This window comes from Athene noctua, chromosome 1, assembly GCF_965140245.1.
Source record: "Athene noctua chromosome 1, bAthNoc1.hap1.1, whole genome shotgun sequence".
Classification (NCBI taxonomy): Eukaryota; Metazoa; Chordata; class Aves; order Strigiformes; family Strigidae; genus Athene; species Athene noctua.
Window position 1 is genome coordinate 190761946 of NC_134037.1, and position 22467 is coordinate 190784412.

At 42.5% G+C, this 22467-nt stretch overlaps 1 protein-coding gene across 2 annotated transcripts in view; it reads left to right on the forward strand.

The window, feature by feature from the left end:
- The first annotated feature begins 6462 nt into the window (after positions 1-6462).
- The window catches only part of CYFIP1 (cytoplasmic FMR1 interacting protein 1), an 80358-nt gene continuing 64353 nt past the window's right edge, over positions 6463-22467 (forward strand). Inside the window, exon 1 of one of the 2 annotated variants that reach the window (XM_074908192.1) lies at positions 6463-6659. The gene's annotated coding sequence lies outside the window, so the exon portion shown is untranslated. The remainder of the gene's footprint in view (positions 6660-22467) is intronic. The other variant, XM_074908183.1, reaches the window with a different exon arrangement.

Consider the following 22467-nt stretch of genomic DNA (forward strand, 5'->3'; position numbering starts at 1 on the left):
GTACTCTGTGCTTTTTTTAAAAGAATCTAACAAGTGGTTGCTTTATTTCTCCTTTCTACACAGTGGTTACCTTCAGTGAAATGACTGCTTTTCATAGACTTACCTTGGATAATAATTTCTAGATAGGGGAGAAAAAATCCTTCAATCCTTCGTGTGTTGAAACAATAATTCCTAGTAAATCCCTTTGCAGATTTTACTTATTTTATTTGAAAGACCGCATGCAAGTGAAAGATTTTACTCTTTCACCCAATTTCCTGCAAGGAATTAACCTTGCATTCTGCAGGGAGAGGTGGGTAATGCCTACACACCATTTTTCAGCCAGTTTCTAATACTTGTTTGCTCTCCTGCTGTCACTAAAGCACAGTGGAAAATCTAGCTCTGGCAATGTTGGCCAATTCTAGTCATGGACATCCTCCATGCTTAGCTTTTTGTGTGTCAGTAATACTCAGCTAACAGATTCCCTTGAATGAGTCTGTTGTATGGCATCCCTTTCTCTTCCTTTAGAACCACAGAAAAATAAGTCCTTGCTTTTAGTGTACATGCCGTGTAATGCCACCAGGACCTTTTCATCACTCCCCTGGTAGTAGTTAAAATGGCTATTTATCTCTTTGGGGAAAAAGAAAGCTCTTAGTGAGTTTTGGGATATTTTAGCTGTTTATTTGCTCACATTTCCTTGTAATTTTTTCTGATTTCTTTACGTATTTCTTTATGTGTCTGTCCTGGGTCCATTCCTTCTGGACATTTTTGACCCTGTTTCCAAATTCCCATTTTTGAGTTCTGTCTGAATTGATTTGAATCTTAATTTTTGGATACTCTTCCTGTTTAATGGAGAGGACCTTGCATTTGAGTATGCTTTACTTGCACTTCTAGAATTTCACGTAAGCAATTGCAGATGTTAGAAAAATGAGGCCTAATTTATTGCATGCATGTATAGATTTAAGGGGATTCTACCATAATCTATTTTTTTGTAAATTGTCAAGTCGAGCTAAAAGAAGGCATTAAAAAATATGCTTCCAAGGGGGCTATCTTCTAATTGAAAACCACATTTTTTAAAAAGCCCACTAGGTGGCAGAGCTTAATATTTCAAGGGAATTTTATTAATTGATCTCTTTCTGAGCTCATGGTTGTTGCTTTCATAATATCAAAGGGTTAATCTGTATTTAAATGACAGAAGTCTTGTGTTTTCCCCTAATTATGTCTGATTTAAAAAGCATAAAGAAATAATTATAGTTTAAAAAATAATTAGTATAGAGGTTTTTATGTTTTCTCTCCTGCAGTAACTCATTATCTGGTTATAGTCATAGCCAGACTATTCTGATCCTAGAGAACTTGAAAGTAGAAAGAGAAAAAACTGTTAGATCCTAGTCTCAGCCATATTCTTCTGCTTTATGATAAATACAAAAAGGCCTGCTTGGGTTTTTGAAATATGAGAGTAAGTACTTAAATGATGTACAAGGGATAAGTGAGTGGCTTTTAAAAGCAGCACTGATACGGATGGAATGGCAAACATGGATTTGGGTGCTTAAAAGTAAAGATTTGATTAGGTGGTATTAGAGAAGATTATATTATTCACAGTAAGATGTTATGTCTGATGTCTAAAAATTCTTTGGAAAAGAACACCCTGCATTATTGGATGCTGTCAGTTTCATCTATACTTCATTTCCACCTTTATTTGTTCTCTTTAACTTCCATAAAATTTGCAGCATAGAAGCCTTTATCTATCTGATTCACTACTTTTCTTCCTTTTCTGTGGGCTTCTGTAATTTTTAGGCCATATTTTACTGCAGATTTAGTAAATTCTCTAATGCTTCCTTTGCTGTTTAGTTTTAATGACACCTGATTAACCACTAGGTCCTTGAGGACTTTTGCTTGTGTCAAGCTATTGATCTAAAAAAAGTTAGCAACCAGTTGTTGATTGCATGGTTTCCATGGTAGCATAGATTAAAGATAGTGTCTCTGAATTGAAGGCTGATTAAAAATATAAAAACATCCTTCTGACATGCTTTTTAAACTTATTAACTCCAGAGATTTACAAATTTTCCAGCTTTCCTCCTATACTCTTTTGCACACTTACAAACACACTTTCCTCACTGATACCATTCATATTTATAGGATCGTTCAGTGTCTTGTTGCTGCAGTGTGCATTTATTGTTGGGACAGCTGTAGGGGATCGCACGTCTTGGGGTCTAGATGGGTAATAAAGTTACCAGCAGGGTGAAGAGTGGGTGGGGTGAATTGCCTCTGACATCCGCGCCCTAGTTTCTGTACTGATGTTCTGCATGAGCAAAGTGGATGTAATTTATAATAGACTCGAGAAGGGGTTTCATCCTTAATGTCTGTTGGGGAGTCAGCAGGTGAGCTCTGCACAGTGTGCAGCATTCTTGGAAAGCAGGGTGGGGGACATGGCTGTTACACAGATGAAGAGTTAAATCCCTCAGAGTTAGCAACAGAACTTTTGTCTAGTGTTTCAGGGAGCTGGAAAGCAGAACTAGGAAACCCTGCTTGCTCAGATCCATTTGAGATGGTGGCATTTAGCACTTGGAGGGAAATGGGAGCCAGAGTGCTTGCATGTGTCATCGGCTGCTGGTGGATATTTATGAATATGCAACATGCGTGCTGTTGTCAGCTGTGCTCTTGGCAGCATGTGTGCTCCCAGGGGTAGGAATCTGGCTTTTCCTGGAGTCAGAGGTAGGTGTAGGTGAGCAGATCGCTCTGCATTTGCGTAAGGCCTGGTGGAGAGCTCCTGACAGTGATGGTAGGAGTTACTTTTAATGTAGCTGGGCAGGCTTCCTGCTGTGGGCAGGTTCTCATTTTCTAAGCTTGCTGCTCACTGAGACTTCTGAGACACTTGCTGCTTTCTACTCGTCTCTTCCACTTAAGCTTTCCCAAGTGCTGTGCCCTTTACGTAGGCATCTGTCTCCTCCTGAGAGGTGGAACAATGGGTTTGTTTTATGTAGTGTGGAAGCATGTAATCTTTCTGTAGCCTTGCTATGCTTTAAACCGTTTGCCATGTCTGACACTGAATGAAGTCTGTACTGACTTCTTGTGCGAAAAATCTTGTTCAGTACTTTAGAATATGGACAAGTGGCTGGTGTTGCTAGAGATTGGATTTAATTTTAAACTGATTTTCTTTGTTTGTAGTTTTGCATCATGTCCTGTTCTTGGAGTCATTGCAGCCATTGCCTGTTGTGACTTCATAAATACTTTTCTGGGTCAGGTCATGACAGTTGCCTGTGCTGCCTTACCTATTTTCTGTGGATGAAAAGATTTCTGTGGACTCAGCAGGTTTAAAAAACAAACAAAAAAGCTAGATATGCTATTAAGCTTAATCGCTAAAATGTCAGAGTGGAAATGTGCAGAACCACAGAGTACATCAGCACCTTAGACATGGCAAATACCTCCTGGCAGGACCATGAGATTCCTGTTGAATCTCTCAGGCTGCTGTGGAATGGAAGTCTTCTGTGGATTTCTGTGGGCTCTTGTGGAAGATTTTCTTTCACCGACTTCGGATAAATAAAGCCCAGAGAAAGAAATAAAAATGAAAATAGCTGGAATTCAGGAAGCAGACTTGTGGGTGTCTGTGGCTAGCACAGTGCCTTGAACAAAGGCTTTATCTAGTCTGCAGACAATTGCATTAAGCTTGTTATGACCATATTATCTGATGTTCATCTAGTTTAGGTGTAGGGTACATAAATTGCCAGGAGCATGATACATAAGTGTTATAGATCTCACCTAGGATTGTTGACAGGCATGGGTTAAATATCAGGTTTAAATAAATACCACCCAAGAAAGGGCTGTTTGAGATCCTAAGTCTAGCTATTGGCCTCATAAAAACCACATTTAACTTCAGTGGATAGGAGATCAGTTAATGGCTTGTTTGGGAGTATGTAGATACATACATCTTTACCTAGGCCCAGAAGGCATGCCTGTGTTCAGTGTGACAAGGATAATTAAGAAAGATGAATATAGTAGAGGGAGAAGCAGGTCACAGAGGCCTGCTGAATGCCTTTAATCAAGTACTGTAATTGCAGTACTGAAATTGGAAAGGGCAGGGAGTCGTGGGGCCATTACAGAATTAAATCGGGCAGCTGGAATGGTGTGACGTGGGCTCTTTTAAAGGGGTTCTGGTAAGCATGCCTCGTGTTACATGAGAACATAGACATCCCGATGGTAAAATGTGATTGTCCTCTAATTCCAGTATCAAATAATAGAAGAACAGCACAAAACTTGACTAGCTGCATGTCACCATCAATTATTGTCGGTATTATTTTATCTGATCCTATGGGTAGCTCTAAATTTGAGTATGGGAACGTTAATAAAGAGCAGATTGCTCCAGCAGCGGGGAAGTAACTCTTTCGGCCACTCAGTTCCTTGAGAAGGAGCATAGCAAGACCCAGGGCACCAGCCAGTCCTCAGGACACGCTCTTATTGCACTGGTTGGCAGCACCTTGCTTAAATGCAAAGCAGCATTTAATGCAGGCTCCTGGCACCAGGCGCCTTTCGGCAAGGCCGGGAGCTCGGTGGCAGTCCGGCACTGGAGCAGTGTGGAGCGTCGCCCGTCTGGGGCAAGGTGCTCTTGATCCGATCTTGCTGGGAGCTTTTGACTTTGCATGGAGCGAGTGCCCTGCCCTTGCTGCTCTGCTGTGGCTTGGTAATGGAGGTCTCGCTGCTGATGTTGGCCGAGTGTCTGCATCAAGGCAAGACTGTGCTGAATTTGCATTCACCTAGGACAAGGAAACAAAAGCAATCCCTTTTTTACGGAGGTGGGTTATTCTTTACCTGAGTGAGCTCATCGCTGCAATCAGGGTTTGTGGAAAGGGCGTAGGATGAATTGCACTGGACAGCGTCAGCTGTCGTTTTAGAAACAAAGCATCCTACTCTGCTTGTGTTTTACAGTTTTGCTTGTGCTGGGTTTAGAAGCTAGGCTGATAAGAAGCTGTGATGGGTGAAACTCATTAATTCGGTATATGCACTCGAAATACTTATGAATATAAACAAACCATCAGAAGAACAATAAGCAGCCACATCCTAGAAACGAAATTGTTTCATAGAAAAGACTATATTGCAGCACTGGCAAAAATATGACTGTGAAGATGTGTCTGTGATATGATGAAATGGTAACAATAACATTTTGTAGTGATGCATAACTTCACAAACTGTGGGAATTCTTGATGATACGGAATGGGTGGAATAATTGGATTAGAGAGTACTTGAAATAATGAGAATTAGGGGGTTTAACAATTTATCCCAACTTTCCAAAGGCTTTCTTGTAGATGCTGTTACAAAAAGGCTATTTAAGGCAACTTAATACAGTGGAAACTTGTTTGAGAAAAACAATAGATTAAGTAAAGGACTAATTAGTCTGTTCTCAGCACAAAAATCAGTAATAGCACAGTGTACTACTAACAGCTGTTGAAAAGAGAGACCCAAAATTGCTTGCTGCAGCAATACTGTGTAGTTTGTTGATGATTAGAGCGGATTTACAAGAGTAAATGAAATAAATGTTGGATGCAACTTGAAGCAGTCAAAGACAAGGAAGTAGGCTTTGGGGAAAAATTGTTTGGATGTTCCCATGCTGTCAACCGACTGTAACCTTACGTATAGTAGGTTTGTGGATTCTGTCTGCCATGAAATAGTGGATGGAAAGAATAATCTTGACAAACTTCAGTGAAAAAGAGCTGGCAGTTTCATTTTGTGGTGCAGCATCGAGTTCCTTAGGTGAATCTTGAAGAAATAAAAACAGAACTTGAAATGAAAGCACATTGCATGGAAAAGGTAAGAAAAGTTAAGAATGCGCAAGTTATGGACGTGTTTGTTGTGTTTTACAGATAAATAAAAGCGGGAGGTTGTCAGCAGACAGTGGGAAACAGCCCTTCTTGGCTTTTCTATTTTTAGTTTCAATCAACAATGGCATTTCGGATGCAGGTAAGACAGGCACGAGCACCCTCTAGAGGACATCTGGAAGGGTTTCCTACGGGATCCTCTTTGCTCCTCTAGGATTTAGGCCCTGCTGGGCTCTTTCCCTCGCCATCCTTCCAAGAGTGTAAAAGTGGAAACTTCTTAGGCCGAGCCCAGAGTCCCGGGACGCTGGATTTCCCCGCGGGGGGTGGGGCGCTGCGGTGATGCTGGGGGCACCCCGGCGCCCCGTCGGACTTTCTCTGCTTTGGATACAAGTGCGGCGGGAGCGCGGGCCTCTTAGAGATACATTTGTCGTTTTATATATACAGATTTCCCTGTGCCTCAGGCGCGGAAAGGGTCGCCTTCGTTAAAAGCAAGGAGGGAGCTCAGGCCCTGGCAGCCCAGCCCGCGGCTCCGCCGCCTGCGGCAGCCCCGGGACGGCTCCGCGGGAGGAGGAGGAGGAGGAGGAGGAGGAGCCGGCGCCGGAGCCTGCCGGGGGGGGAAAGGGGCGGCAGGTTTGGGATGAGGCGGGAGGAGGAGGAGCTGGAGCGGCAGGAAGGGTGTTTCCCTGCGCAGCTCCCGGTTGAAGTGACTCAGACAGGAAACTCCCCGCCAGGCGCGGCCCAGGAGCGGAGCCGCCGGGCCGACGCGACCCTCGGCGGCGGCGGACGGGCCGGGCCGAGCGGAGCCCCCGGGCGGGCGGACAGACGAGCCCCTCCCGCCGCCGGGAAGCGCCGTTCCCGGGAGCCGGCGGCGAGCGGGTGAGCACTTCCCCGGGCCCGGGAGCGGCCTGCCCGTCGCGGGGGGACCGTCCCTCCGGCGGCGACGGTGGCTTCACCCCCTCCCCCGTTAATGGGCGCTTTATCGGAGGCGCCGGGCGGTTCCGCGGCCCCTCTCGCTCGTCGCCGCCAGCCCCATACGCTTATGGTTGATTTATTTGTTCCCCCCGCCCCGCGCTGTTTTTGGCGCTCCCCCAGGCTGACCGCCCGCCAGCTGCGGGGCCGGGCCTGCGGGGCCTCCCCGGGGCCGTCGGCTTGGAGGGGCCGGGGCCGGGGCCGGCGCTGCTCGGGCGGAGCCGGGCCCCGGGGTGCCGGGCGTCGCCCCGGAGGCGCGGCTGTGGCGGGGCGGCGGGAAGGGGAGGGAAGGGTTGGCGGCAGGCACGCAACAAGCAGGTGGCCGTTCCCTCAGGCGGGCCCCGCCGGTGGGTGAAGCCTCAGGGGTTCGTTGTGACCTAAAAGACAATTTTAGTCTCTTCTTCTGGGCATGGGGGTCTGAGTTCTCTCTCACGGTTAGCCAGTGTGTCTGTAACACAAGGGTGGTCGGAGTTCTGCTTCCTAGGTTGTCCAGGAGCGGATCAGATGGGGAAGAAAATAAAAGTAAAAAGTCCTATGCAAGTTCATCCCGCTCTTCAGATGAAGTTGATGATCTAGTGTCTGTCTAAGGACATAGAGTAACTTTGTCTCGAGGAAGCTGAGTTTTATCCAGTTAAAATAACTATAGTGAAAGCAGAAATGTAAGCACGAAACTCCCCAGATGGATGGTCTGGTACCCCATCCCGCGCCTATCTGTCTCTGACAAGCAAAGAGATAGAGACAGACATGTACTTCATCTGTGTGAGTTCATCAGCAACTCTGCTAATTGACTTGGCCGTTCAGTAGGTTCTCACTGCCTTGATTTTTATTCCTGTGCTGTTTGATGTCAGGTTTGAGGAGCATTTAGGCATGTAAATGGTTGTTTGGGCCAGGGAGACTGTTAGGAGGAGGTTGCCTTTGTGGATGTAGCCAGTCTGCCTGAAGTGGTGGCTGGAGAGTGTGCATTGGAGGGGGAGGAAAGATGTCTGGAAGAATTTCTTCTTAATTATAAGGTCTATACCACCCTTTGCTGTAAACTGTGGGAAATGCAAAGCTTAAACTAATGAGCAATTCCAGTCCTTATTGTGTTCCAGTTGCTTATTTGCCATAACTTATTATAATAAGCTTACTGAACGTGTACATCTGCAGTGTTGCTGGTTAGTGTGTTTTTCAAAGTGGAACTTATAATAACAACATAATGCAATTCCATGATCTCTGGATGATGTTTATATTAATTGTGCTTACATGAACTGTTTTATGCTCAGACTGAGTATCTCTGAGCTATATGCTAGAAAATGCACTGCTAGTCCTTATGTGTTCTGGTTCTTGGCTTTATTTAAGTCCTACTTTCACCTTTTAAGAATTTTTTTTTTTTTTTTTTTTTCATTTGTAGACACAGAGTTTCTCCTGATCTGACGTAAAAGGCTCTTTAAGTATTCTCAGCCAACTGGTCTGTGAAGTCTGGCTGGTGTAGTCAGCCTGTGTCTCTGTAGCTGCCAGGAAGGAGGAGGAGGAATTCGGAAGCAGCCTGTACAGCGTTGGGATATAGCAGGAAGGCTTAGTCCCTGTATTGTCAAAGCTTGCTCAGATTGCCCTCTTAAGAAACGTACAGTAGTCCTTCCCTGCAGCAGCTTAGAGATTTTTTTTTTTTGTAAAGGACTATTTGATTGATGGAATAGTTCAATTGTACTTTGTGGTTTTCAGATTGCTATACCTAATTTGTTTAAAGAATAAACATCTCTGAATCTTAGAAAAATAATGCCGCCCCACCTCCCTGCTGAAGATGAGTAGGACTTCATGTGTTTTGTTTACAGACCTTGGATTTGGTCAATCCCTGTTGAGGATCATGATGAGGAGAGTGGAGTGGTGTTTGAAATTTGTTCAGCAGTGTTAATTTAAAACTTGTCACTTAATAGATATCACAAAATCTAAACCTAAGTGGAGCTGGATTACATACATTGTTTAAAAAAAAAGTTCTCCATTATAAGAAAGGAAATGCTCCACAGACAATCCAGTTCTTAACTTCTGAATGTGTGACTTACAAAAAACTGGTAGTCCTTTAATGACATATCTGTAATATCTAAAGTGTTCATTAATAAAATTCTTAATTCTTGTTTCTTTAGTTTGCCTTAGGTGGAAATCAGCCCCTGGGCTTGAACCCACAAGTTCTGTTGGCCCATTACACAGACTTTAAATTATAATTAAATAATTAACAGTTATCTGCTCTGGCTACGTGTTTTAGGTTAGAAGTTTGTCTGATATACTCCTTAAGTTTTGGTTAGTGCTTTGTTTTTTCGTTCTGAGAGAGAGGTGTCTTGGAAGGTGGCTTGTTCCTGAGGATAGGTTTTACAATCTTGTCATAACTCTCTTCAGAATCATCTGGGTGTTTTTATTTTTTGTTATATTTCTCAGAGATTGCCAAGATACTCAGGCTGAGGTTGGAAGGTTCAGGGCAGTTGGATTTGAGCTGCAAAGCTGGAATAAAAAGATGGAACAAAAAATCCCCACAAAGCTCCTTTTCTTGGATTCAGTTTTATTCATCCTTTAACCTGAAAGCTGCTAGAATTGCTTGCAGTGCTATACAAGAGAATTAATTTTAGCGTAATTTCCACACATGTGCGCATCAAGACAATTTAATTTTACAGTCGTTGCTCTACGTTCTCGGGGCAAGTTCTTCATGTGGTTCCTTTGCTGTACCAACAAGTAAAATAAACTTTAATGTTGGGAGGTGTGTTATGTCATAGTGAATCGGAAGTCAGCCTTATGATTAACTTTGCTTCTCTCGAAACAGTGACAGTGCAAGTTTCTGAATTTTTATTATTTATGCATTTATAAATAGATGTAGGTACGATGACAAGCCCCAACTTAATAAGCAATTATTCCTGAACCAAATTAAGCACTTGTTTACCTGGGGATGCTGCAGAAGCCTGGCACAACCCAAGCATGAATGGCTGGGGGTGGGTCCATCCATGAACTTGGGAATGTGATTCATTTAAACAGTCCTGAGCTTCCATTTGGACATGCTCTTAGCTAGATGGCACAGAGAGGGAGCAGTAAATATAACAGATTCGGAAACTGTTGATATTTAGAACATATATCTTGTTACAAGCGGCTTCTGACAGACCTGATTCTTGCAGAGCATTCTGCTAGTTTTTGGCTACATTGTTATTTGAATACATAGCAAATGAAAGCCACCTATATTTGTCTGGTTTTTTGTGCATGTGTGCATATCTGACACAGTAACAGGAAAGAAGGACATTTCAACATTGTGAAATAGGATTGTATAACTAAAAAAACTTACTAAGAATTTAGTCATGGTACTTATGTTACAGACATCAGTTTAGGATTCCTCTTTACTATACATCCATTCTTAGAAGCTGATGTTTGCAGGGCTCAAGGTTGTGCTTTGCTGTGTAGTACTTATAACTGAGTGTGTATTGATTTGCTTGCTTTAGGTGTAATTCCATTAATCCACATCACCTACCTTTCTAGTGGTAAAATTAATGTATGATGTATTGATGAGACTTGCTACAGGAAGGCAGAGAGTCCAAAATAGCAGATAATCTTTCTATATTCACACCAAAAATGTTGCAACTCATCTCTTGGTTAGCTCCTTGTCTCTCATAAACACAATGGCAAAAAAAACCAACCCTGAAGCTTGTTTTCTTCCTAGGACTTAAAAGATTTTCTCAGTGTCAGTACATACCGTTTGCTCTCTGTCTATAAATATATCTGCATTCATAAATGTGTGTGTTGTGGAGAAAATCCTGTCTTGAAACAGTTCATTGTTTTTTGGAAGAAGTGGCAGTATTGGACTGCAAAAAGTAGGGTTGTGGTAAAGGTGGGTGTGGCACAAATAGTTGTCAGACATTTGCCACCTCAGTAGAAACCCCTCTCCTGTCAGGCTGACCGTCAGCAGGACAGCAAGTGAATTTATAGCTGTGTAGCCTTTCTAGAGAAAGACCATTGTGGGAGAGGTGGTTTAAGGTTGCAAGCAGCAGAGTTTAGAGCAGATCTGGCTGGGGGTGCTGGGGAGGGAGCCCAGCTCTCTAAGCCTTCCTGTCTGGGAGGTGGTGGTCCCTGCTCCCAGGGGTAGCTAGGAGCAGCATTTGTGCCCTGCTGCCATATCCCTTCCTCGCATCTTCTGTAGCTGTTTCATTCTGCAAGACCTCTGCTCCGTGTGGCAGGGACCCCAGTAGGGCATCAGTCTCATGGCCAGGTGAGGCACTGAGCTCAGAGAGGGCTTACAGGGTGGAAAGCCCTTCGTAGCTAAATGAGCTGCTTGCTGAGCACTCCCTGTGTGGGACTTACCCAGCTGTGGTCTGCTAGGTGTGGATTTGCAACCCTCACAGTCATGCTGTGAGGTCCCCATTAAACTTCTTAATAATCAGAGAGAAGTAAAGGTGAACATGGTGGTCCTGCAGTTGAGTGGTTGCTCCATGGTTCTGCGTGGGTGTTGCTGGGACAGGTGCCCTGACATATGCACAGCTTAAAGCGAATGTCCTCTGTGAGAGGAGAGGTTCTACTTGCTGACTTCATTAAAGCTTTTCTTATTTTAAGTAATTGGGTAACACATGAGGAACTGATGCTTCTGGTTTTGCTTTCATTAGAGGTAAATGCCAGGGCAGCAGCTGTGGTGCCCTCCTTTCCCTGGTTCGTGAGCACTCCTGGTTTACAAAGTGGTTACCCATGGAGTGAAGTTTCGTGACTTCTCTATACTTGGACCAGATGTTGGGAGATTTTCTTAGTTTAATGGGGTGTTTCTAAGCAAGTCTCTCACAGGGCTGGTTTCTGCAGGTCTGCTTTTCAGGAATGTTGTTGGTCAGGAGACAGTAGAAGGACCGAGCAACTTTTTTAAAGGCAAGAATTACTCATCTGATGCAAAAAATACCATTCCCCCACGCCTCCCTCCACTGCAAGGCATCTTAAGACTTCAGGCAGTGTGTAGACATATGATTACTAGATAACACTCTACAAATGATTAGCAGGGTTGAGTCTCACTAATGTTCTTATGAATGAATACAGTATTAAGTAAAAGAAACAAATTAAATGGTGTTTTTGGTTTTGGAAACAAATAGTACTGTGGTTTTATGTTAGGACATGAGTCTCAAGTTGACGTGCTGAGTAGTGATTCCAGCTGTATAAATGGTACAAGGAGCTTTTGGAGATGCTTACTTTGTGCACTACTGATATATGAGAGATTTGTTTCCAGCGTTTAGATAAAAATATGGTAGTGCTGTATGTCACTTTAAAATACTTAAATTTTGACAGGGACATGGACACTTTGTTGGCAGGAAATATAAATGCTATAGACCTGATCTTGATTTATAGTCTTTCAGTATAGCTGTAATTATTTTAAGTGGGTTCACTGACCTATATTAAATCAATAAGGAGAATACACTGAATTATACATCCTGAATGCAAAGTTCAGGTAAACTGTCATGACACATTGCTCAAGATAGATGTGGATGCTTATTGGGTGACAGCAGCAGTAAAGCTTTCAGTGAATTTTCACTGGAACTGCATATGTTCATGTATGAAAATGAAAGTATAAAATGTTACAGATAATGAACTTTTTTAGAAGAATAAAATTGCTTAAGAAACTAAAAGCTATTATCTGATTTCCGCTTTTTCCTCCACCCTGTCCTGTAGTATGTCCTTAATTTTTTACAAGAACTATGAAATTATAACTTCTTGTCTGATTCTTTCCCCTCTCCCTGAAATACATCTACTGGTACATTTTTGTTATCAGCTTCTGAAACCTGTCTTTTAAAAATACTGTAATGATGCAAAATTGTACATTGTTCTCGTACTGTGTTGGATATTAAATAGAAAGCTACTTTTAAACATGAATAGTACAAATTCACCTAAAATATTTTCCAACTTATTTTTTCAGATAAAGCAGTGTAGCTTTTTTTGCTTAAGTGAAAGTTGAGAGAGTTGTGTTGTTGACTTACTAAGTACTTACAGGTAGAGGGAAGGAGTGGGAATGACAGCACACAGCCTCTGTTTTAAAGTGTCATTTTTTAATTGAAGCCTTTGTTCATTTAACTTATAATAAGGCAGTGCCAAAGCCAGAGCTTCAGCTGCAGGTTTGCATTGAAAAAGCCTGCTGGATGTAGTTAATGCCTGTCATGTTGTCGGGGGGCACATGCTGTAAGACTGAGCAGGATGCATAATGCGAGGCACTGTGGAAGGGAATCGTGGGGGCTGCCCCTACACAGGCAGCTGCCCGCAGCGGTGCCATGGCTGGCGGTCACTCTGCAGGCAGGGGCTGCTGCCAGGCAGGCTCTGGCAAGAAGCGGTAAGGCTGATCCTGGAGCAACCATGTCTGGAACTGGGATTGGGAAGAGAATGCTATCCTCCTTCTCTCTGAGAAAACAATATTTCCTTCTTTATTTTTCTCCAGTCTTGTGAAATAAAATACAGTTCAAGAGCTCACATGATTAAATGGTTTGTCTAAGGCTGAGGGGTTGTATTGTTCATTAGATTGAAATAGAAAGATTCGAGACTCTTGTCTTTCTCTCGATCTTTGTGGTTCATCTCCCTTATCTGTAATGTGGCAGACTGGTGCTCAGCCCACCCTATCCACTGCCCCTTTCAGCATAAGCACAAAGGTATGCCCTTTTTGATCACGGTAACAGCAGTCCCTCCACACCAGATACAAAGGACAACCAACCAAGGCCATGTTGAATAGGCCTGAGCATGAGCAGTCTGTGACGGTAGGCTTTCTGCAGGATGAAAGGTGCTGTGTCAGCCAGGTTAACTCCTTGTGCACATACTTTCTCCTTTCTGGGGTGGTTATTGCTCTTGCTGCTTACTTCCTCCTCCTTTGAGAATCCTTACACTGAGAATCTTATCTTTGCTAAGAAATGAGAGAGAGGTTTTCACAGTTGCTGAACATGCTGTGCTTCAGTAGTAAGCTTCCATGCTAAACTTTAGTCTTGCCCAAAGCAATGTGGTGCAGTATTGCTTCCTAACATACCCCTGCAGCAGCAGGACGAATGAGAAACAGAAGTATGGAAGAAATCCGTCTTGGGAACAGCTGCAGGAGGTAACAGTAGCAGCGGCACAGCAAAATGGCCAAAGCAGCAAAACAAGATTAAATGACAAGGGAGGGCCGGAGTAAACTGGGTGAAAGGAAAACAACATGAAAAGGAGAAGGGGAGGGAGGTAGTCAAGAAGCAGTAAGAAGAAAGAACTGGAAGTTGAAGGACAAGCAAAACGTAAGTTGTGGTTGCAACTCAAATACGTACTATCAGGGACTATTAAAGGGGTGAGGCAAATAAGTGTAGCAAACCAGATCTCGGCGTGCCTAACCTAGAATGAGATTAGTGAAATCTTTAACTTCATTCCAGCCTGAAGAGAGGCCAAATATTGCAGAAGGGTTTTTAATATGTACATACATTTAGGATTAATAAATTTTTTTCCATATTCACTCAGAACTGACTCAGCACTGTAAGAATTAATTGGTAAATCAGCACCAACCCTCTCAGCCATCTAACCCCACCAATAACAGATTTTAAAAATTTTATATTGGTGACTTTAAGGCTGGTGACACAGATAAAACAAAGCAAGCAAAACCACTCTGTGAATTCTTGTAGCACAAGTACCATTGCATAGGGGGTTGCATGCTGCAGATCAGGCTGCAGCAACAGGCCCTCCCTCCTTGTTCACATGCGTGGGATGCCTTTGGAGCAAACTTGACAGGGTTAGGCTTCTCCCATGTCATCGTAATGGATTCTCAAACAAAATGAGCAGGGGATGAGCAGAATCAGTTTCCCATTTTTGAAGTGTGTGCATCTCACAGCACTTGAGATTCTTGCATGGGGATAGCATTTGACCCTACATTTTGTCATCAGGAAGTTGCATCTGTCCTCCAAAGCTCCAAGATATGGAATGATACTGAGGGTGCGTAGTACTAGCCAGGCTGCCTGTCAGAATGCCTGGTGATAACTTGCTGCATTGTCCACTGCAGGTGCTGCTGCTGTAGAATTAGTACGTGTTTGTCCATGTGCTACTGCTGACTGCTAACACAGTGGGAAAAGATAAACCCAGTCTTAGCAAGAATATAGCGACTCCAGCCTTGTACTATGATACAGGAGTGCTAGGGTTACACAGTGCTCTCTAAATGTGGGAGAGTTTTCTTACTGATGCTTTAAAAGGGAGTAGCTAGTAGACCTGCACTGGGTGGCAGGCATCAAGAAAGGTGATGCTGTCCTACTCGCTGGCTCACCAGTCTTGATGTAGGCTTCGTCCAAAGAGCCTGAGAGTTCCCGTTTGTAACCTGTTGTGATGATAGTAGAGTGTCAGGCCTTCATGTCCATGGAAATGTGCTCGAATTCATCCAGGACGTTGGAAAAGAACGCCTATAGTTGCTTGACAAATGTGACTGATTGTCATCTGAGTGCTGGTGGTCTGTGTGTCAGCGAGCCGTTTCAGCTGCATGACAGCATTGTTAACAGCGGTGTCCTGACCTTGATTATCTTATGGGAGGGAGGGAGGAAGGAACAGTAGTGACTCATGAAAGCATGGCTTTTTAGGTTGCTTTAATGGCACTGCCACTGCTTGCCAAAGTATCTGATACTGCACAGAATTCGAGGTGATAAGACTGGAGTATCACTGGGTGATTGAACCTTGATTGCACAGTCATAGCATAGGTATTGCTTTTGTAAAGTGATGGGGTTTGCTTGTCCTGACGTTTCCCTGCAGGGGACAGAAGCTGGACAAGTAGCAATGTAGGCTACGTTAATGAAGAAGGTTGTGTGAAAAAATCACATGTGACTGAACACAAAGAGATTTTTCTTTGAGAAGTCGAGATTTTGTAAAAAAGAAATCCCCCCCAAAATAATTTTCTGTGCTTTCGCCTTACATTTTCCCCCAAATCTGTGTCTGCTTTTGTTCCCCCTATGTGCCCCTCCAATGGCAGGGCAAAGCATTTAGTGAGCCATGCTGCCCCGGAGGAGTCTAATACTAAATTAATTGTTTCCATTATGTGGCCATTCTTCTGGGACTTGCTATGGTGCTGGGATGGCATAATTCAGTGCTGGAATTTTTGTTTCTCTTTTGCACCTATTGAGCCTTTTTTTATTCCAATCACAGATGTATTTTTGAAAGCCTAACAGTATGTCAAATCTGTTGCACAAAGAACTGTCAGCTGCTGTTTGCTTTCTTCTGTCTTTTACTTTAATTAGGCAGACCGGTAAATGATGTGAAAAAGCATTTTTCTTTTCTCCTTTGGCTTATGCAAATCTGTTGCTTAGGAACGAAGAGGAGCTCCGGTCCCAAAAGGAACATCCTACGCTGATCCCCTTGGCAAAAATACAGATTGTGCCCTCCAGAGCACAGAAAAAGAGCATTCAAAAGGAGAAGATCCAGCGCATTGCTGTTCTGTGAAGCACTTCAGTTATCAGTCTGTTAAAATATTTTCTGCTCAGTATGAATTGATAGGTATGCAGCTGAACAGCTGAGGCTTTTGAAGCTTAATTAAAAGAGAACTGAGAGGGATCTTGGAAGTTTGAAAGAAAAGTGAATATTATAGTAATTGCTGTGCTGTTCTTGGAAGAGAAAATCCATTCCTTTTGTTAGCTTTTCCCTTCACAAGGGCCTTTTGTGATCAGAGTCTTATGGTTTAATTTGAGCAGAAAAGTTACACAGAATATTGAATCAGAATTTCTTCATAGGAAAATGATTTAATTCATTTTCTGCAAGCCAGTGATACAGAAGAATGACAAAATGGAACAGGAGAAACCTAAAAATGTTGTGTTGCTATAGGGATAAAACTTCTGCTGCTGTGCAGACCAAGCCTGTTCCTGTGGGAATGTCGTCATTGGTTCCCATGGAGTTCACTGAGAATTGGTTCAGCAGGCCATTTGATCATCTTTTAAAATTTATCTCTCTTTTATCTTCTATGCATGGACTGCAGAATGCCTTTGTTCCTCCTTTTTGAATGATATGCTTCTCTTCTCCCTCTTAAGCTGTTGTACATAGTATTTTCCTGATTTTCATCATGGTATTCTGTCCTGTAAAGCAGGGTAAGTTTTGCTTTATCTATTTATGCCTGTTTTAAAAAGACAAAGCAACTTATGTGGATACATAATTCATGGATTGCATGGCAACTGTAATCTTCAGTATCCATGCCAGGATTGAGATTTTGTTTTAAATTAAGATTCCAAGATGCTTTTGCAGACTTAGGGAAGAAAAGAGGCCATGTCAAAGGAAGTTCTGTTTAAAGTGCAGACAGACTTCCTCTTTGTCTTATTTTGAGCCTGGGAACATGTACAAGCACTTGGAGATCAAATGCATCTATTTAAAAGCAAAATGAAAAAATGTTTCCAGTGGGCTGCAAAAAGGCCTGGGGCATCCCTTCCCACACCTGTTTTCAGTCAAATGAAACTGTTCTCGTCTGCAAAGTCATAAAATATTCTAAAAGTTCTGTAATCCAGCATTTTTTTGTTAGTCACTTAAACTCCACCTTGATTATTTCACTCTTTGGCATGTTCCTTCTCCATTTTTTTGGATATGAAATGATTTTTTCCACTTAAAAATTTCAGTGTTTGAGATCTCTTTGGGTTATGTAGAGGGTGGTCTTACCAAAACCAATTCCCTGAACGTCCCAAAACACTACTTCTTTCTTGGGCTGTATTTTCACACTAGTATTTGCATGTTTTTTACTGGTGTTGGATGGATGCTAGTTTCAAGATCTGACACTGTACTGCGTGCACATTCTGTGCAGCAGGAGGTGGGGTATGCTGCAGCATCTCTTCTTGCTTGAGCACTTGCACTAGCGCATTGCTGAACGTATGCTGGGAACTTCTCCCACAGTAGAGAAAGAGAGAAGCTGTGCTCGAGCAGGTCAGGTTTTGCCGATCCTAGCTCAGAGCATGGCGTGTGTCCCCTGGCTGCCAGCTGCAGCCCAGAACTGCTGATCCAGCCTTTTGTGACTGGGGGGGCCCCAACCTCTCCTCTCAAGCGAGCAGTGGGAACTTGCCCTGCAGTTATGGTGTCCGTGGAATGTCTTTTTCCTGAACTGTTTCAGGCTGTTTGAGGTGTAACTATTTGCATTTTCTGTGGATTCACTCTTCTTTTAAACTTCCAAGTTTTCTTGGAGCTTGTGGTTAAATGACTGAAAATATAAGCTTTGCAGAATTTCTTGATTTTGTTTTTTGAGATGTGTATTATTTAAGATGGATGAGTCCCTGTGGTCTGTCTTGTAGGGTTTGTAAAAATGAAGAGTTATGATCAGTGCTCAACCTTCTTTTTTCCATCTGAATTGTGTATTTGTTTTATGCTTTGCTCCTGGAAAAGCACTTGCCCTCTTGTGTTTTCCTGTGTGCCCTGTTGCTTTTCGTTAATTACAGTGGGAGCTTAGCCAATGCTGCTGCTTCTCTGACTCTTCTCACCCAGAGATTCAGTGTTGCTCAACTCTTTGCCCATTTAGCTCTTCCAATCTGCCTGGCCAAGCGCAACCAGAGATGGTGGCGTGTGTGTTTAGGGAAGGGAGGGACAGGGTCTGTCAAAAGATAAAGTGGCAGTACGAGGGCTATTCTGAAGAGGATAGGTCCTCAGGAGAGGTTTGCTCTGCTGTCATTGCCGTGGGGACAGCCTGGGCAGCTGGCAGTTTGTTCAGGAGTTGGTGGGATGTACCTCATTTTTCAGCACCTGTTTTCAGAGTCCATTGGACAAGTGAGATGAACAAGTGAGGGAAAGTTATTTCATCCATCACTTATTCATCTGCCATTGCTAGCTTGCTGCAGCACTTCATGCCAGAGCAGCTTGAAGACCTGACCCACCCCAGCTGAACACAGGCAGTTGTTTTACTCTCAGACTGTTGGGGCTGTTTGGGTAATTCAACTGGAGAAAGTGCAGATCCTTAAAGTCCTCTCTTTCATACTTTTTTTTTTTTTTTTTTTCTTTCGTAGGAGGTTAATGATAAAAGGAAATCACTGTCCATGAATAGTTGAGCTGTTGCCTAAATGAGATGAGCCTTTGGTCACCTTATCAGCTTGAGTGGCCTGGACGGTGAAGTTGGCTGAGGAGAGATTCCCTCTCCGTGGCACTGCCTGCTCACTCCTCAAATCATTCCCTTGTGCTATCAGCCAAACCCTTCTGTTTTCCATGGCAGTTTACTTTCCAGGGCAGGAGATGAGCATGTGGTAGCAACAGACCCTGTTGTGTCCATTACCTGAGCTTTCTGTTATGCAGCAGTATGGCAAAAGATCTTCTGTAAGGAGCTGATAGCAAAAACCACCTGGAAGCTGTCACTGTGTCCAGATCATTACCTGCTGCAACCTTACCTTCCATGTTTCAAGTGGTAAGACTGCTGGCTTACTGTTCTGATGGTTGTGTGAGGATAAATCCTTAAAGGTGAGGGTGCTGAGGTGTTCTCAGGGTGTCAAATATTTGAGTGATGCAAAGGAAAAAATTAGTGTCAGCTATGAGATTTAGGTGTGAATTATTTTTTGTTTGTCTGAGGGAAGTTAAACCTTGTAACTCATTTTTCCAAAAAGGAGAGTAAGGTTTGTCATAGTGAATGCTTCTGCTTGCTGTATAATAGTCTAAATCAGTGCCTTCTGAAGAAAAGTTGGGTTTGTTATAGCATGATTCTCTCTACTTTTTTCTTTTTTTGCACCAAAGGACTGAATTATACTATTTATCTGCTTTCTGTGGGGATGGTTACTTGACAACCTTATTCCAGGGGATAATGCGAGTTTGCAAGTAATTTAAACAGTATTTGTACTTGTACGTCTCCAAGGAGTCACTTCCCGTTCTTTCCCTATATATTTTCAAGATACTCAGTATACCTTTTGATTTTTTTAAAAATTGTTTTGTGATAACATGATACCATCCTTGTCATTTCCTGATCTTGTCTAACAGTCATAGAATTTGATCTGATAATTTTTGTAGTGAAGTGCTTTCTTTTTCATCTGTAAGTAGAAACCATCAAACCCAGTTATCTGAGGCTGAATTTTTTTTATGTTGGGCATTGATACCTTTTTAAAGCTCAGCTGGATAAATTCTTGAGGCCATTAGAGGCTGTTTCTGGGGAAGTCTTGGCCAAGTGACTGTGGCAGAGGCTAAAGAGGAACTGGGTGGTAATTTCTGCATTTCTAACAAGGTCTCAAGAAGCCTACAGTTACTTAAGGTCATTTGCTTTACCCATATTTATTTTTTTTTTAAACTTGGTTGCTAGCTATGAGTTACATCTGTGGGATTGTGTGCACCGTTGTTAAACACATGTAAGAACTATCTCTTACCATCAAGCATCGTTTTCCTGTTTTAGCTATTTATAGACTTGAGTTGTCTTTTGATCTTCTCTTTGGTAAGTAATCTGACCTGCTTAATTCTGTCACTGGAAGAAATCTTAAAAACTCAAAGGTTTTTTTGTAACTCCTTAACTCCTGGAATTTGGGGGAATTTTTTTTTTACCTTTGAGCTGGAGAGCAGTCCTTTCTCTCACAGTGATTCTGAAGTTAGTGCTCTTTTCTCTTCTCTCTGCTTTCTCAGACCTTACCTTCTGATTTTTTTATTATTTCTTTTGGTTACTTTTTGCCCAAAAGACTTTTCCTCATAATTGGCTCCTGTTTGTGGTTGTGTTCTTTTTTTTTCTTTTTTTTTCCAAATAGTCTGAAGCCTCAGGAGGCTTAAAAGAGTAAGGCTGAGAAATGCATGCTGGGTGTTTTCTGGTATGCTTGGAATTAAGAATATAGATCTTCCGCAAAGGCTTCAGCATTATCCTGTAAGGATGGAGATGTGGAAATGGTGTCTCTACTAGGATTGACATACAAAAGCTATGTTGTGAGCAGGGCACTGCTTACCATGCATTTACATGGCTGAGAACAATGGTACAGAATTACAACATCTAAAAAAGGTTGGCAAATCTTTTGTCTGAATACGTTCCAATAATAAGCCAGCTCTGCAGTTAAATCAAAATGTAAACAATACTAAAGGAGCTTCAAGGTCTGGTGCCCCTTTTTTGTTTGTTTGTTTTGTGGATAAAATGTGATGGAGGCAGCTCAGCAACCTTCTCTACAGCACAAGCTCTTCTGAGCAGGTCAGGCCCACCTGATACTCATCTCCTTCAGAACTGAAGAAAAAGAAGAATATCTTAATTTAAGATAGTCAGTGGCCTTACACTGACATACTCAAAATTTCCCTAAAAACCCTTGTGACCTCCAATCCTTGGACACTGGAGGACTTGACACTGTAAGGCTGAAGCTTGTCTATGCAGGAGACGGGAATTTACTTGCTTTGAAATCCAGAAAAAGGACCTGAGAATTGGCACAGGCGGTGCTGTCTCCTGCTTAGAAAGCTGTGTGTGCTCATCAAACTCCAAAATTTAGCAGAACAGCTTGCTGGCTTATGTGATTCTCTCTCCTGGAGAGAGATAATGTTAGATAATGAATGGTTTTTAATTAAGTTGTGTATGTCCAGGAAAACATGTTCCTGGAGTGCATTTTTACTTCAGTGCTGTAATGATGGGTCATGATACAAAAATAACAAAAAGAACAAGAGGGTGATTTCAGCAGTAATTCTTACATGTCTTCTACCTGAGAAAATCTGTCCTGGAAAATCTCAGGGAGGTACAAAGCTGAAAACACAACGTTGTAGGAATTTAGTAAGAAATAATTCTCACAGCTTGGGTAAATTTACTAGTATAACTATAATTATCAGTGTGATTACAGTGTTTTAATCTGTTCTCATTTAGGTTAACTCCTAATCAGACTTTTTTTTAAGTAGGTCTTTGAAGTTTCTTATGTTCTCTGCCAAAAAGAAGTCTGGTAAAGTACTAGCTCTCCTGCCCAGTAATTTCAACTGTAAGAACTCATAATGAATGACTCTTAAGGAGGAAAAACAATCCAATTTTGTGTCTTGGGAATTTTAAATTTCTTAGATTAATTTTGCTGAGACTTAGGAGAAAAAAATTTCTGGTTTTGCCAGTCCTCCATCTTTGTACTTTAGAAACAGCCATTGTCTTTTGGAGTTGGTTTTACCAACAATAGCAGAAAAGCGGAAAAAATCCCAAACTGCAAGGAAATCTTTTCTGTCAAGGTCTCAGGGCTTCCCCATCAGGCGAGGATGTGGCAAGGACCGTGTGGTGGTGTCACCTGGCTGTGGGACGTTGTCTCCCAGCTAACAGGGTGTGAGTGTAACAGAGCTCCAGCTGCCCCCACTGCCATTGTCAAACCTCTGCTGCTTGCTTCTTGAGGGGCGAAGGGGAAGCACATATCATGCCCTCACAACATTTGCACATGTGTCAAAGCTGGACAGGAAGGGGCTGCTTCCTCTTTCAAGTCTTGCTGGGTACCAGAGTAAAAAAGCTGAATGACAGGAGCATTGAACTTAGTCAATGAAACACCAGGCGTGTGGATACCTTTGGCAAAATTACAAAGTGGAGCTGTCAGTGAGTGACTTTAAAACAAGAAGGTTTTTCTAACAGTCTTCACCCAGTTGCTTATGTAATCCTGGTTCAAAAAATGCTGATCTGTCTTTTGGAAATCATGCTGAAGGACTTGGAAAAATGCACCTTCCCGTATTTCTTTTCACAACCCAGGCAGCAGGAAGCTTTTGTTTCTTAGCTTGTGCCTCTGGCTTAGTAATGGGAAATTCCCAGACTTCTGCTATTAAATAGATGTCAGTGTAAATGAGATGGGATTTTGGTTTTGCTTATGCTTTGGTTTGTATTTTTACATTCTTTTCCAATTATTAAAGAAAAAAT